Source organism: Peromyscus californicus, unplaced genomic scaffold (assembly GCF_007827085.1).
Source record: "Peromyscus californicus insignis strain IS unplaced genomic scaffold, ASM782708v3 Scaffold_3__1_contigs__length_106647218, whole genome shotgun sequence".
NCBI classification, from domain to species: Eukaryota; Metazoa; Chordata; class Mammalia; order Rodentia; family Cricetidae; genus Peromyscus; species Peromyscus californicus.
The window spans coordinates 71,284,692-71,300,562 of record NW_026294551.1 but is presented as its reverse complement, the minus strand read 5'-3'; the positions used below and the strand labels follow the sequence as shown (position 1 = coordinate 71,300,562).

Sequence of the window (15,871 nt, the reverse complement as noted above, 5' to 3'; positions counted from 1 at the left end):
AATAAACCAAAAAGAAAAGAAAAGCACCATATTTAGAAAAGAGAGGAAAGCTAAAACTGAGGGAAATAGTTGAAATGGTTGAGTACTGACTTGGGCATCTCTGGGGATCAGAGGTAGTGCCAAGTTGGTGGGACAGGAAACTACTGTCCTACTGTGTGCTTTTAGTGACTGACGTTCGGTGCTCTCTCTCTCTCTCTCTCTCTCTCTCTCTCTCTTTCTCTCTTGTACAACTATTCAATGTTTTCATAAATGATTTTTTTACTTTTTCTCCCCCTACCACACAGTGGTAAAGATTAAACCCAGCCTTGGGTACACTAAGTAAACACTCTGCCACAGAGGTAGCCCAAAATGTCAGTTTTAAAATAAAAATTAATTGAATAGTTGCCTAATGTACACAAAGCCCTGGGGTTAATCCTCATCTCCCGCCCCCTCACCCTAATTAATTTTCTTAGAAAAAAAAAGGGGGGCCTAAAGAGAGTGTTGTGAGTTAATTATCTCTAGTTTGGTGTTCTGCTGCTGACCTTGTCTGTCTGCTTTAGGGCTCTCTCAGGCTGATGGATGGATTAGAATTTGTGTGACTGAGGAGAGCTGGAATGTTCCACATGGAGAGCCAACACTATCTTGGGCCATCTGAAGTCTTCCTAATAGCTGTTTATTGCCCAGATCTGCATCTAACCTAACATCCTTTTGATTATCAAGTGAAAACGTTTGGAATGTCTTCTTACCAAACCGAGCTTCAAGATAGTGTCTGTAGCCAGCAATGGTGTCTTACGCCTGCAGCTCCAGGACTTGAGAGGCTGAGGCAGGATAGTTGGTTGGGGGCCAGCCTGGGCTACAAAGTGAGACCCTGCCTCAAGAAGACAAAACAACACAAAAATGTAGCATCTGCAACCTACAGGAGAGACTTCCCTGCTCTGCTGTGACCTGCACCAGGTCCCTACCAACATATTTGATCAATGCCTCAATACGTGATTTTCTTTTGTTTTGTGACCTAAAAGTTCTTGTGACTGCTTCTGTGGCGGCCCGTGTTATTTAGAGAAACCGGGGTCCTCATTCAGGGCCACAGTCACTCAGTTTTGGCCCAGAGTGAAATCCTTTGGGGGTGAGAACTGTTTTACGTCAACATCCCTGTCTCTGTTTATTTTCTTTCTTTCAAAGACTAAATCTTGACTGGAAAATGAGGTAACGTTGCCAGATAAAATACACTTGGGATATTACTTACACTAAAAAAATTATCACTGCTTATCTGAAATTCAAGTTTAACTGTGCTTCAGCAGCATGCAGACTTCAGTTGAAATGATACAGAGAAATTTATGAAGTGTTCCATATTTTAGGTTAACTGAGCCAAGCATGCTGACACATGCCTTTAATCCCAGCACTTGGGAGGCAGAGGCAGGAGGATCTCTGTGAGGTAGAGAAACCAGCCTGGTCTGCATAGTGAGTTCCAGGACAGCCAGACCTACACCATGAGACTCTGTTTCAAAAAAAGTCAAATTAAATTAAATTTAAATTAACTGAGCCAAGCATGGTGGCGCACGCCTTTAATCCCAGTACTAAGGAGACAGAGGCAGGTGGATTTCTGTGAGTTTGAGGCCAGACTGATTTATGTAATGAGATCCAACACATTTAGGGACAGAGATCCTGTCCCTAAAAGGAAAAAAAGAAGAAGAAAAGAAACTGAAGTGGTTTTCTTTGGGGAGGGGCAGGGGGTGGTGTTAGTGATGGAAACCAACACTAAGAGAAATCTGTTACTGAGTGACGTCCCTACAGCCCATCCTGTAGTCACACTGGCTACATCAGGGGCTATAAATGTAGGGAACGCCTTCACTAGCCCCACAGGTTAGAACTGTGACCAAAAAGACAACAATAAACTGCAAAGTTTCACTCTAGTAAATACTCACAATGTGAGAGATGTGGACAGAAACTGACCACACTTCCTGGTCACGAGTTGATGGTGATTTGGGATTGTGGCCGGAATGTTAGCTCCTACCACAAGAGCCACTGCTGACTTCCCATCAACAAAACATCGGAGTTGGGCATGGGGGCCAGTGCTGGAGCACTTGTCTGACATTGTGTAAGGGGCTGGATCCAGTCTCCAGCATCCTGGGGGTGAAAGTCTGGGGAGACAGACATACCTCTGAATATGTGAAGCCAGATGGCTAGTCAGACGTCAGCAACTTGAAGGTCCTTAGGATGGGCCCTTCCTTGCAATCAGTGACTAACCAACCCGGGGCTCTAAAACAGCAGGACTTGATTGCTGGACAAAACAGGGGCGTGTGAATTGTATCTCAGGTTCTGGGTGGAGATGCGACGTTCTGAACAGTCCAAAAGATTGGAGATCTGAACCTAGCAGGAGGCATACCTTGTCTCCTCCCTTAAGAGTTAAGGCAAATGTGCACAATGTGGAGTTTGCACCCTGTACACACATACACACACACACACACACACACACACACACACACACACACACACACACACTTAATTTAAGAGAGTTAAGGCAAATGGGACTGTCAATCTCCTGGAGAAGAGAATGTTTCCTAGGAAAGTTGTCGATTCTAGCAACTTTAACAAAAATGTAAAGCCTACCTGAATAGAGTTGGTACAATGACTTACCCATTGCCCACCCTCACCCTGAGAATCTGTCTTCTATACTGTGTATCTCACCGGGATTTTTTTCTCCTTAACCTCCCTTTTTTAAAAATAATGCATTTATTTTTATTTTATGTGCCTTGATGTTTTATTTTATGTGCCTTCATGTCTATCTGTTTGAGGGTGTCCAAAACTTATAGACAGTTGTGAGCTGCCATGTGGGTACTGGGAATTGAACCCTGGTCCTCTGGAAGAGCAGCCAGTGCTCTCAACCTCTGAGCCTTCTCTCCAGCTTTCTTTTTTCCAGATCTCACTATGTAGCCTTGGCTAGCCTGAAATTTACTTTGTAGACCAGGCTAACCTTGAATGAAAGATCCATCTGCCTGAAGAGTGCTGGGATTAAAGGAATACATTACCATGCCTAGCTGTCTGAATTATTTGGATGGAAATCTGGACCAGAATGATGAGGGCACAGAGTGAGATCTGGGTAACAAAACCATCTCTAAAATATGTAAATACGTGCCTTGGAAATACATAGATGCAAACGTAGATGCAGTCAGAGAAGCAGCTACAATCTAGATTTTGTTTTTGTTTTTTCAAGGCAGTGTTTCTCTGTGTAATAGTCCTGGCTGTCCTAGAACTTGACTTGTAGACCAGGCTAGCTTCGAACTCACAGAGATCTGCCTGCCTCTGCCTCCTGAGTGCTGGGATTAAATGTGTGTGCTGACATGCCTGCCCTTAAAACTCTGCTTTTATACTGCTATTTTGTTGGACCGATAGCTTAAGAAGCATTGACAATTTTCTTTTCATTATAGGAGATGGGAATATTCACTTATCTATTCTGTTTTAATATTCAATTTTTTTGTTTGTTTTTGTCTTTCAAAACAGCCTTTCTCTGTGTATCCCTGGCTGTCCTGGATCTCACTCTGTAGCCCAGGATGGCCTTGAACTCACAGAGATCTGCTTGCCTCTGCCTCCCGAGTGCTGGGATTAAAGGCGTGCACCACCACCGCCCGGCTTGATATTTTAAAACACAGAAGAGGGCTGAGGTTGTAGCTCAGCTTCCAGTGTGCTTTTCTACATACATGAAACCCTGGGTTCGATACCAGAACCACTCATACTGAACATCGTAGCACACGGGTGTAATCCCTGCACTTAGGTGGTGGAGGCAGGAGGATCAGAAGTTCGAAGTTGGATCAACAAGATGGTTCAGTGGGAAAAGGCATTTGCTGTCCTATGATGTAAGCTCAAGACCTGAGTTCACATGAGAATGAAGGGTGAGAACGGACCCACACAGGTGTCCTCCGACACTTGCACTCCTTGGCATGTATGCCTCCCCACACATCACACACATATACACACACGTGAGACTTTGTCTCAAAGCACACAAAGCAACGAAAACAAACAGGCAGAAGAGCACAACTGTGAAGCATCTTTAGTGTTTATTAAATTAATTTTTTAAAATTGTATGTCTGCCTATATGTATGTATGTTCATGACATGAAGGCCAAATAGGGAGTCAGATCTCCTGGAACTGGAGTTACAGACAGTTGTGAGCTGCCATGTGGGTGCTGGGAACTAAACTCAGGTCTTCTGGAAGAGCAGCCACCTCTCTCCAGCCCCTAGATCTACTTCTAGGATGCATTTATTTCAGAACTGCAGGTTAACACTATTTGAATCTTCCCAGTAATGGGGCAGTAGGGGGGTGGGGAAGTGGGGATTGAGGGTGAGGGGTATGTGTAGTGGGGAGTAGGGGTAAATTCAATGTAGGTGTCATTTTGTATTTTTGGACAGTTCTAATTGTTTATAGTTGTTTAAGTCTCTTTATATTGGTGGGTATGTGGGTTGGTGCTCTCCTGCGATCCCACTGCTTACAGAGACTGAAGCAGGGCATACCCTCTAGTTCAAGGCCAACCCTGGTTACAAAGCATGGGGAATGTAGAATGGAATGTCCTGTCTTTGGCCAACCATGAAGAGGATGGGGCAGGGCTCTGACCCGTCAGTGAGGCTCAGGAGCTCTTCGTTATAGGAATAAAACCCAGTGGGACCCTCCCCTGGTTGCTTGCTGTCAGGGTGTGCTTGCTTGTTGAAGTATAGCCCTGCAGGCTCCTCAAGAAGGAACACACTGTCTTGCTGAAATAGTTTGGATAGTATAGTTCTTTTCTCTGGTTTCAGACTCATTTCTAATAACAATGAGTTCAAGGCCCGCCAGGGCTACATGGGACTTTGCCACAAAATAGAACAAAAGCCAGACAAGGTGGCATACACCAGCATTCAGGAGGCAGAGGCAGGTGTACCTCTGTGAGTTCGAGGCTAGTCTGGTCTACAGAGGAAGCCTTGTCTCTAAAAACCAAACCAAACCAACCAAACAAAAAAAACCAAACAGCCTCAAAACAATAAATAAATTATAAAGATATAGGCTACTCAGGAAGTGGGGATGGTGGGGGGTGGCAGATCATCTACTTAGTATGCAGAAGTCCTTGACTTTGATTTCCACACCATGACCAGGAAGGAAAGGAGAAAGGGAGGAAGGGAGGGAAGAAGAAAGGAAGAGACAAGATCTGGCTTCACAGAGCATGCGCTGGCCCTATGCTTGTCTTGAGGAGTGATGGAGAACGGACAGCTCTTCAAAGCTCCTCTCATTAGGTCCTCTGCCCGATTGTAAGCCAGCTCCGTTTCCCCTCCTCTGAGTACTTCAGTTCATCAGTGCTGTGCTTAAAATAAGGCACTCAGTCTGAAGTTCCCCTGGTACGGCCCGAGGCAAGCAAAACAGTAAGGCAGCTTCACTCCCTCTGATCACCAGGATGAATGAGGAAGCAGTAGCAGCCACCAGCTCGATCTTCTAAGAACACCCTTGTGGGGTTCTGGTGGAGAGAGACTTGTGTAATGCAACAGAAAGACACTTAAGCTTGCATTTGCAAAGGTTGAACCAAATGTCCGACCAATTTGATACTGAAAATGGCATCTTTATTTAGAAAAAAATTTTATTTCATGCGCATTGGTGTTTTGCCTGCACGTATGTCTGTGTGAGGGTGTTGGATCCACTGGAACTGGAGTTACTGACAGTTCTGAGCTGCCTTGTGGGTGCTGGGAATTGAGCCTAGGTCCTCTGAAAGAGCAGCCAGTGCTCTTAACCTCTGAGCCATTTCTCCAGCCCCTGAAAAATAACATCTTATTAGAAAGTAAACAATGCTTTACAGGATGTTGCTGGCAGAGGGTCCTCAAATTTAACCTCAGACCTGTGCTGTAAGGAGCAGACAACCAAGTAAAAACAATCAAACAAATGAGCAGAAAACAGAGAAGAGTTGAAAGTACTGGGGATAGATAAAAGCAAGCTAGCCTCATGTTTCAGTGTTAGAGCCTCTGGGCCACAAAAGAGAAGATAGGCTGAATGGCCCTGGATGGTCAAGAACATGAGACCAGTGACTGTTGTAACTATTCACCAGCTTTAAAGGGAAAGCCACAGTCCATAGCTATGGAAACACTGGCATCAGCTTTTTAAAGTGGGATTTGTCAAAACATAGTAAAAGCTTTGAAAGTGTATACCCTCTCTTAAATCAGAGAGAAACCAAATCAAATTTATCAGGAGGAAAATACTCAGTAGGTATCCATAGAAATGTAGTTGAAACTATGAATCACAGAGGTCTTGATAATGGTGTTAATGATGGCGATGATGATGGTCATGGTGATGGTGATGATGATAATCATGGTAATGGTCATGGTGATGGTGTTGATGATGGCAATGATGATGGCCATGGTGATGGTGATGATGGTGGTCATGGTGATGGTGATGATGGTGGTGATGATGATGGCCATGGTGATGGTGATGATGGTGGTCATGGTGATGGTGATGATGGTGGTCATGATGATGGTGGTGGTGGTGATCCCCATTATTCCTGTTATCATCATCATTATTATCATTATTTGTTTTCTGCAGTACTAGGGGCTGGGCATAGGGCCTAGCTTATGCTTCACTGTTTCCAGCTGCTGGCACTATTTAAAAGATGGAGTCTTATTGAAGGAAGCAGGTCTCTAGAGGTAGACCTTTGAAGGTTTTGTTAGTTTCTAGTTTTGCACTGAGTTTTCTGCTTCTTAATTGGTCAAGATATAAAAAGCTATTACCACTACAAGCTACTACCACCAAGAACCCATGTGTTATGCTTGGCTGTCCCTGACATAATGGACGATCTGTGGCCCTATGGAACCATGAGCCAAAATAAACCATTCTTCCCAAGTTGGTTCTGATCAGTATTTTGAAAATAAGGACAAGAAAATAAATCTATAAAAAGTCCCTTTACGGACAACAAAGGGTGGTCCTTCCTGACTCTTGCAGATCAGAGGGACCCATCTCTCCCTGGGGCATCAGAGCAGGAGTTGGGCCTTGCTAGGACTGCTGCATACAGTTAAATAGGCACTGTTAATGGTAATGATAGGCCTTCATTGTTAGCTCTCTTTTGAATGCCTCTCTCTCTCCCTCCCTCTTCCTCTCCCTCCCTTTCTCTCTCTCTCTTTCACTAAGATGCTTGTGGCCAGGGCAATTTGACTCTCTAATTGACAGTTGTTAGAAGCTTCCCTTCTGCCCAGGCTGCCTTGGGCCCAGGCTTGCTAGCCAAGCAGCCCCTATTTGGCAGCCAGCTGGACAGCCCTCACGCCAGCAGGCTGCTTTGAACACTTCACGGATGTCTTGAGAAAGCTACACTGCGACCACAGCTGCTTGCTGCCAAAGTACAGCTCCAGCTCCAAAAGGCACTGCTCCAGATACTTCTGCTTCAGACAGCTTGCGCCAGATTCTTCGCCACAGCAAGCCTTGGTGAATTCTCAGTTGTTTGTACCCAGGCTAGAGGGTCAATGCTTCCTGTAGGCATAGAAGAAGGCTTGTGATTGGTATAATCATGGTCTTTCATCTGAACGGACTGTGCCGTGATTGGTGCAAATACAGTCTTTCATTTGCATGAAAGATTGTGCCTCACTGCAAACACTTGCCCACCCCCTTCTGGCGGTGTGAGCAGGTTGTTCAGTATACTTTTGAGTGGGCCAAGAGATCCCCTTCTGTGCTGCCCCCTGGTGTTGCAACATTAGGCCCATTAAAAAAAAGAACTCTCTCTTTTTTTTAATAATTTATTTATTTTTATTTTATGTGCATTGGTGTTTTGCCTGTCTGTATGTCTGTGTGAGGGTGTTGGATCTTGGAGTTAAAGACAATTTTTAGATGCCATGTGGGTGCTGGGAATTGAACCTGGGTCCTCTGGAAGAGCACTCAATGCTATTAACCCCTGAGCCATCTCTCCAGCCCCTTCTCTCTCTCTCTCTCTCTTTAAATTGTTTACTTTTTGTTTTGTTTTGTTTTGTTTCTGTTTCTGGCTGTCCTGGAACTAACTATGTAGACCACACTGGCCTTGAACTCATAGAGATCCATCTGCTCTGCCTCATGGGATTAAAGGCATGCATCACCACACCCTGCTTGCTTATTACTTTTTAACTTTAAACAAATGAAATATATATTTACATGCATGTTTGTGTGTATGTGTGTGTTTGTACCATGTATGTTCAGGTATTCTCAGAAACCAGAAGAGAGCACCAGATAACCTGGAACTGAAGTTAAAGGTGGTTGCAAGTGCACCGACCTGGCTGCTGGGAACTGAATCTGGGTCTTCTGAAAGAACAGGAAGTGCCCTTAACCCCTGAGCCATCGCTGTGTCTTCCACCTTGAAAGAATTTATTTATGCCGGGCGGTGGTGGCGCATGCCTTTAGTCCCAGCACTTGGGAGGCAGAGGCAGGCGGATCTCAGTGAGTTTGAGGCCAGCCTGTTCTCCAAAGCGAGTTCCAGGAAAGGCACAAAACTACACAGAGAAACCCTGTCTCGAAAAACCAAAAAAAAAAAAGAGAGAGAGAATTTATTTATGTGCATATGGGTGTGTGTGTTTACACATATTGTGCTGTGTGTGGGGTGTGTGTGTGCCATGTGAGTGCAGATACCTGTGGAGGTCAGAAGAGGGCGTCAGATCCCCTGAAAGTGGACTTACAGATGGTTTAAGTTTGTTTTGTTTATTTCTGAAACAAAACAAAACTTAAAAAAAAAAATTCTGTTTTTTTTTCCCTCCCCAAGGTCATCAGCTACACAGCAGGTTTGAGACCAGCTTGGGTTCCAGAAGATTCCGTCTCAAACCATGGCAGTGGCAACAACAAAAGGGGCAAGGCATGGTGTCTCCTACCTGTGACCCCTGACCTGGGAGGCAGAGACAGTAAGACTGAAGTAAGTTCAAGGCTAGCCTGGTCTACACAGCAAGTTCCAGCTCAGACCCTTTCTCCAAAACAAAACAACAGGAGCTGTGGAAAGACAGCTCGGCATTGGCTGCTCTTGCCAAGGACCCAGGTTCAGCTTCCATCGCCAACATGGTGTCTCAGCACTGCCTGTGACCCATTCCAGGGACCCAGTGCCCTCTGACGGCATCCACAGGCATTAGGCACAGCAGGTAGCACACATACGTGTGTGCAGAAGCAACACTCATACACATAAAAATAAAGATTTAAAAAATATTTATTTAGTTTACATCCCAACTGGTTTCTCCTCTCTCCTCTCTTTCCAGCCCCTCCCCGCACCTTCCCTCTGCCCACCTCCCATTCACTCCTTCATTTCTATTCAGAAAATGGCAGATCTCTCAACAAAACATGGCATATTAAGCTGCAGTGAGACTAAACATCTCCCCTTGTGTTAAGGCTGGACAGGGCAATCCAGTATGAAGAGTAGGGTCCCAAAAGCCATCAAAAGAGTCAGAGACAGCCCCTGTTCCCACTATTAGGAGTCCCACAAAAAGACAAAGCTACATAACTGTCACATATGTGCAGAGGGCCTAGGTCAGTTGTTGGCTTAGTCTCTGTGAGCTCCTATGAGCCTAGGTTTGTTGTAGAATATTATTTTACGACGTGTTATACTCATTTATGCTGTGGAATATTTGTTTAATGATGCAAAGATGTGTTACCTTCTTTTATGGTGCATTTGTTTAACTCTGTAAAGCTGTGTTACTGTGCCTGCCTAAAACACCTGATTGGTCTAATAAAGAGCTCAATGGCCAATAGTTTTGCAGGAGAGGGATAGGCAGGGCTGCCAGGCAGAGAGAATAAATCAAAGAGAGAAGAGAAAAGGAGAAGGAGAGGAGGACTTCAGGGACCAGCTACCTAGCCACACGGCCAGCCCGGAGTAAGAAGGAAAGAAAGGTAAACAGAATAGAGAAAGGTAAAATCTAAGAGGCAAAAGATACATGGGATAATTTAAGAAAAGCTGGCTAGAAACAAGCCAAGCTAAGTCCGGGCATTCATAAGTAAGAGTAAGCCTCCATGTATTTATTTGGGAGGTGGGTGGTGGGCCCCCAAAGAGCAAAGAGTAAAAAAACAAAACAAAACAGGGGGCTGGAGAGATGGCTCAGAGGTTAAGAGCACCGACTGCTCCTCCAGAGGTCCTGAGTTCAAGTCCCAGCAACCACATGGTGGCTCACAACCATCTGTAAGGAGATCTGGCACCCTCTTCTGTATACATAATAAATAAATAAATCTTTAAAACAAAGAAACAAACAAAAAACAAAACAAAAAAAAACACAGGTTAGTTGTTTCTGTGGGTTTTCTTGTGAAGTACTTGATCTCTCTGACTCTTAAATTCTTCCTCGCTCTCTCCAGCAGGATTCCCCAAGCTCAGCCTAATGTTTGTCTGTGAGTCTCTGCATCTGCCTCCATCAGTTGCTAGATGGTGCCTCTCTGATGACAATTGGGCTAGACACCAATCTATTAGTATAGCAGAATATCGTTACGTATCTTTACATTGACATTTTTTCTCCAGTTTTGTTTAGTTCAAAATACAAGTGACAGCTCATGCTGGAGAGGATGTGGAACAAGGGGAACATTCCTTCATTACTGGTGGGAATGCAAACGTGTACAGCCACTTTGGAAATCAATATGGCAGTTTCTCAAAAAATTTGGGAATCAATCTACCTCAAGACCCAGCTATAACACTCTTGGGCATATACCCAAGGGATGTTCAATCATACCACAAGGATGCTTGCTCAACTATGTTCATAGCAGCTTTATTCATAATAGTCAGAACTTGGAAACAACCTAGATGTCCCTCAACCAAAAAATGGATAAAGAAAATGTGGTACATTTACACAATGGAGTATTACTCACCTGTTAAAAACAATGACATCATGAAATTCACAAGCAAATGGATGGAATTAGAAAAAAAACCATCCTGAGTGATGTAACCCACACCCAGAAAGACAGACATGGTATGGACTCACTTATAAGTGAATATTAGCTGTAAAGTAATGGATAACCATGCTACAGTCCACAGCCCCAGAGAAGAGAAAGACAAAGGAAAAGGGGCTGCATTTCGGGGTCAAGATTGAAACCTGGTGCAAGGGAAACTCCCAGGAATCTACAAGGCTGACCCCAGCTAAGACTCCTAGCAACCTTGAATATGTAGCCTGTACTGTACATCTCCTGTGACCAGGCATGACTTCCACTGGAAGGATTGGGACACCAACCCGGTCATACAACCTTCGACCTGTCTGTCCTGCCTATGAGATGTGCTGGGTTAAGGGTGGCACAGAGATTGTGGAAGTGGCCAGCTAATTAATGGTCCAGCCTGAGACCCATGCCACAAGAGTGAGACCACCCCTGACACTGCCTGGAGCACCAGGACCCAAAAGCTGGATGACCCAGAGACCTGGGATAGAACAAATAGTTTTTATTTTTATTTTTTGGTTTATTTTATTTTATTTTGAGACAGGGTCTCACTATGTAGCTCTGGCTGTCATGTAACTAACTCACTCTGTAGACCAGGCTGGCCTAGAACTCACAGAGATCTGGCTGCCTCTGCCTCCCAAGTACTGGGACTAATAGTGTTTGACACCCACCACATTCAGCAATGAATCTTTAAAAAAAAATTGAAGTAAGGTCTGGAAAGGTGGCTCAGCAGTTAAGAGCACTTGTTCTTATGGAGAACCCAGGTTCAATTCCCAGTACCCACATAACAGCGCAAAACTGCCTCCAACTCCAGTTTCAGGGGATCTGACATTGTCTTCTGCCTTAAGCAAACACACATACACAACAAGATTTTTAAAAATTAAAAAAAACCCTGAAGTCCAAAACTTTGTATTCTGAAGAAGCCTGTGTGTGAAATGCCACCAAATGTCAAAAACAGCAATAAACAGTGTGACCGAGAGAGCAAGATCAGCTTCTAATCTGTCTCCTAGAGCCAGCTCTGGGTTTTCAGGTCTGCAGTCCAAAGAACTGGTGAGAATATTCCAGAAGATAAACTTGGGAGAAAGAGAAAGACAAAACAGAGAAGGAGTAGGAAAAGGGAAAGGGAAAGGGGGACAAAAATAAAACAAAGAAAACCCCCGAGGCTGGTGAAGCCTGAAGTTCAGGGGAACACCACATACCAAGTGTGGCGGAATGTATCTGAATCCCCAGCTCTGGGAAGTAGAAGCAGCAAGACCAAAAGTCCAAGGTCAGCTTTTACTATACAGTGAGTTAGGGGCTAGCCTGGGCTACATAAGACCCTGTCTTAAAATAAAAATTAGCCGGGCGGTGGTGGCGCACACCTTTAATCCCAGCACACGGGAGGCAGAGGCAGGTGGATCTCTGTGAGTTCGAGGCCAGCCTGGTCTACAGAGCAAGATCCAGGAAAAGGCGCAAAGCTACACAGAGAAACCCTGTCTCGAAAAACCAAAAAATAAATAAATAAATAAATAAATAAAAAATAAAAATTAAATTTAAATAAGTAAAGGAAGTAAGAATTTTTTTAAAATTTTGTTTTTGAGACAGGATCTCACTTAAAAACCTCTTTCTGGCATAGAACACCATATGTAGATCAGGCTGGTCTTGAACTCACAGAGATCCATCTGCCTCTATCTCCTGAGTGTTGTGATTAAAAGGATATTTGAATATTAAATTTTCAAGTATAAAGAAGATAAAACCAGCTTGGGGGGTGGGGGTGGCGCATGCCTTTAATCCCAGGACTCAAGAGGCAGGTGGATCTCTGTGAGTTTGAGGCCAGCCTGGTCTACAGAGCTAGTTCTAGGATAGCTAAGGCTACACAAAGAAACCCTAAAAAGTTGAAGATGAAGCTGTGTTTGCTTGGGCAGCATACTTGCTAAAATTAGAATGGATACAGAGATGATTAGCATGCCCCTGTGCAAGGGTGACATGCAAATTTGTGAAGTCTTCCGTATTTTTGATTTGTTACTAAGGATTCTTCTTTCGAAACTGATAATGCTATCTTAAGTGACATGTTAAGCGTACTTTGTTCGTTAATGTAATGGAACTTAAGAAGATCGTGTTAGAAAAAAAGATACATTACTGCTTTTCCTACTTTGATCATTTCCAGTGAGTAAATAGATGTTTTGAATAAAAAAAAAAAAAGACAACGAACCAGATGGTGTAAAAAATAAGTAAGGAATAACGAACAAAGTGGGAATGGGTGTGTCAGTCTAATGGCTCATGAGACTATCAAAATACACTACCTCTGTAGCCAACTCAGGCAGGCAGGTTCTTCTCCTCATGGGGCCTGTGTGCAGTGTTGCAGGCAGCAGCCTCCTCGGGAGTGTGCAGCCTCCTTGGGAGTGTGCAACCTGAACCTTGTTTGGATTGCCCCAGTGGGCCTTTGAGATAGAGTTTTCTGGTGGAAATGCATGTCTCTAAGCTCATGCTGTCCCTACTCTATGCTCCAGACCTGACCCAGTGGCCAGTTTCACACAAGCCAGGTCATCATGTCCATCTGCTTCAAGCTGCAGAATAGGGAACATGTGTTTGAGGCTCTGGAAAAGGTCAGGTTCAAGTTCCCTGGCCACCAGGAGATCCACATCTCAAGAAGCAGGGCTTCACCCAGTTTAATGCATGTAAATGTGAAGACCTGGTTGCTGAGAATCGGCTCATCCCTGATGTCTGTGGGGTCAAATGCATCCCCATTTGTGACCCCCTGGACAAGTGGTGGCCCTGCACTCCTGAGGGCTACCATTGTGCGGAGTTCCACATTCTGCCAATCATGTTTGCTAATAACTCTTACATTCAAAACCAAACAACCAACCATAAAGCCAGACGTAGTGGTTCATGCCTGCAATCCTAGCACTTGGTACGTGGAGGTAGAAGGATCAGTATTTCAAAGCCAGTCTCAGTTACAAGAGGAGTTCAAGGCCACCCTGGGCTACATAAGACCCTACTTTTAAAAAGTGCTTGAGTGCACACACACACACACACACACACACACACACACACACACACACCACAATAGTTACACAGCATTTAGAAAGTTAAGGCAGGAAGGCTGAGATTTCAAGGACACTCTGGGCTGCAGAAAGAGACCGCCATCTCAAAAACCAAGTGAATAAAACAACAGCAAAGAAAACTATATACACACACAGCCTAAATAAATGGAGAGATATATCATTATCATGTTTGTAAACTAGAAGATTCAATATGATAAAATTTTAATTCTCCTCAAATTGATCTATATATTTAACATAATCCCCCAAGAAATATCAACAGTCTGTTTTTCTAGAAGTCAACAAAGAGATGCTAAAATTTATATCAAAAGTCAATATCACGAAGGAGCACACTTAAAATAGCAGCGCTGAGGAGGCTGAGGCAGAAGGATCTTAAGGTTGTGCCTTCTGTTATTAAAAAAGAAACAACAACAACTGACTGTAGTTGTGGATGGTTGTGAGCCGCCATTCAGGGGCTGGGAACCAAACCCAGGTCCTCTAGAAGAGCAGCCTGTGTTCTTAATGGCTGAACCATCTCTCCAGGCCCTGTGTTCTAATTTCTGGACCAACCACTGCAGTATACAATCAAGGAACCAAGAATGTAGCTCAGTGAACCCCAAACAATGTTTTTAAGAGACGGTCTTTCTGTGATAAGGACGACTGCAAACTTTCAGACTCAAGTATTTCTCCTGCCTCGACATACGGAGTAGCTGGGACAAAAGGTGTCTGCCATTGTGCCTGGCACAGTGAATGTTTTCAAAGTCTGGTCCGCTGAATTTAGAATCAGAATTACCTAGAACCTTGACCCTGAATGTCCAAGGGTTTACGTGGGAGTCTGCCACTGCAATAAGCTTGTCAGGGCATGTCACCTGCACTTTGGGAACTCAGCTCTGGTTACTGTTATCCTTAGGTCCCTGATTGCTGGGGAGAAGTTGCTTCTGTCTTTGGGTTCTCATGTTTAGTTCAGATGCTCCCTGCCAGAGTGTGAATACCATGCCTTCCTGAGATGAAATGGATGTATGTCACCCAGCATGGTGCTGGTCTGTCACTACTCTGTCATTGTGAACTACATGGCATTTCTACCTGCTGGGGTCCTAACAGTGAAATAGAAGCTGTAGGAAAAGCAGTTGTAGGCCAGCCTGTGCTGTGTAGTGTAAGATCCTGGGGGAAGGGGGACATCTGCAATAACAAACATTATATAATGAATTCTTACCCTGGGGCCCATTCACCACTTAAGACCTTCATTGGAGCTTGAGATCCTGGATTCTAGGCTTTCCTCTCTACCCAACTTTATATTTTATATATTCACATTTATTTGTTTGTTTGTTTATTCTCTCCCTCCCCCTCCCCCGTGTGTGTGTGTGTGTGTGTGTGTGTGTGTGTGTGTGTGTGGACACCCACGTACCACAGCTTGCATATGGAGGTCAAAGGACAATTTTCAGGAGTTGGTTTTCTCCTTCCATCATGTGGGTTCCAGAGATTAAATTCAGGCACTCTTCAGTTCTCCAACCACCACTTCCATACCTCCAAGACTGGAGCAGTCAGTCCCTTGCTTCTTCAGGCTATGGCAATCTGACTTCTTTTATGATTTGCCAAAGTCCCATTTACTTGGGCAGTTCTTTCACGAACATTCTTTAGAGCGAGGCACGCTGAGCATCAAAGTGCTTGGTAGGTAGGTACTCATTGGATGGATGACTCTGCAGGAAGGCAGGGCATGAACTGATACCACAGCAGATCTATAAAAGAGAGGACATCACTCTCCAGGGAGATCCACAAAACTCAGGGCAAGCCTCAGCTGTGGCTGAGGATAGAGAGGTGCCTTGGGAACACCCCAGGGCAAAAGGGGTACCGCAGAGCCCCAGCGGGCACCCAGCTGCCGACTCGGTACTTGTGGGCCTCAGTTTCCCCAGCAGTTGTCCACACGGTGGACCCAGGATCGGCCCTTGCAGCCCTGGGTCACACTTAGGCCTCCGTGCCCCTCGAGGGCGCTCCAAGTCAGTCCTCCGGAGCAGTCGCGTTCGGCCGCG

At 44.7% G+C, this 15,871-nt stretch overlaps 2 long non-coding RNA genes, 1 other non-coding gene and 1 pseudogene across 5 annotated transcripts in view; 3 read left to right on the top strand and 1 right to left on the bottom strand.

Moving 5' to 3' along the window:
• LOC128122382 (uncharacterized) overlaps positions 1 to 10,230 on the top strand; it is a 65,479-nt gene extending 55,249 nt beyond the window's left edge. For 2 of the 3 annotated variants that reach the window (XR_008222415.1, XR_008222416.1), the window contains exon 3: positions 8,696 to 10,230. This is a non-coding gene — a long non-coding RNA (uncharacterized LOC128122382). The remainder of the gene's footprint in view (positions 1 to 8,695) is intronic. The other variant, XR_008222414.1, reaches the window with a different exon arrangement.
• LOC128122384 (uncharacterized) lies at positions 4,015 to 15,816 on the bottom strand. The gene is made up of 2 exons (XR_008222418.1): positions 15,250 to 15,816; positions 4,015 to 7,443 (listed from the first exon to the last, which is right to left on the bottom strand). It is a non-coding gene; the product is annotated as an uncharacterized LOC128122384 (long non-coding RNA).
• Positions 12,717 to 12,819, top strand: LOC128123506 (U6 spliceosomal RNA). The gene has a single exon (XR_008222688.1). It is a non-coding gene; the product is annotated as a U6 spliceosomal RNA (small nuclear RNA).
• On the top strand, positions 13,109 to 13,257 carry LOC128123543 (uncharacterized; annotated as a pseudogene).
• Positions 15,817 to 15,871: the final 55 nt, after the last annotated feature.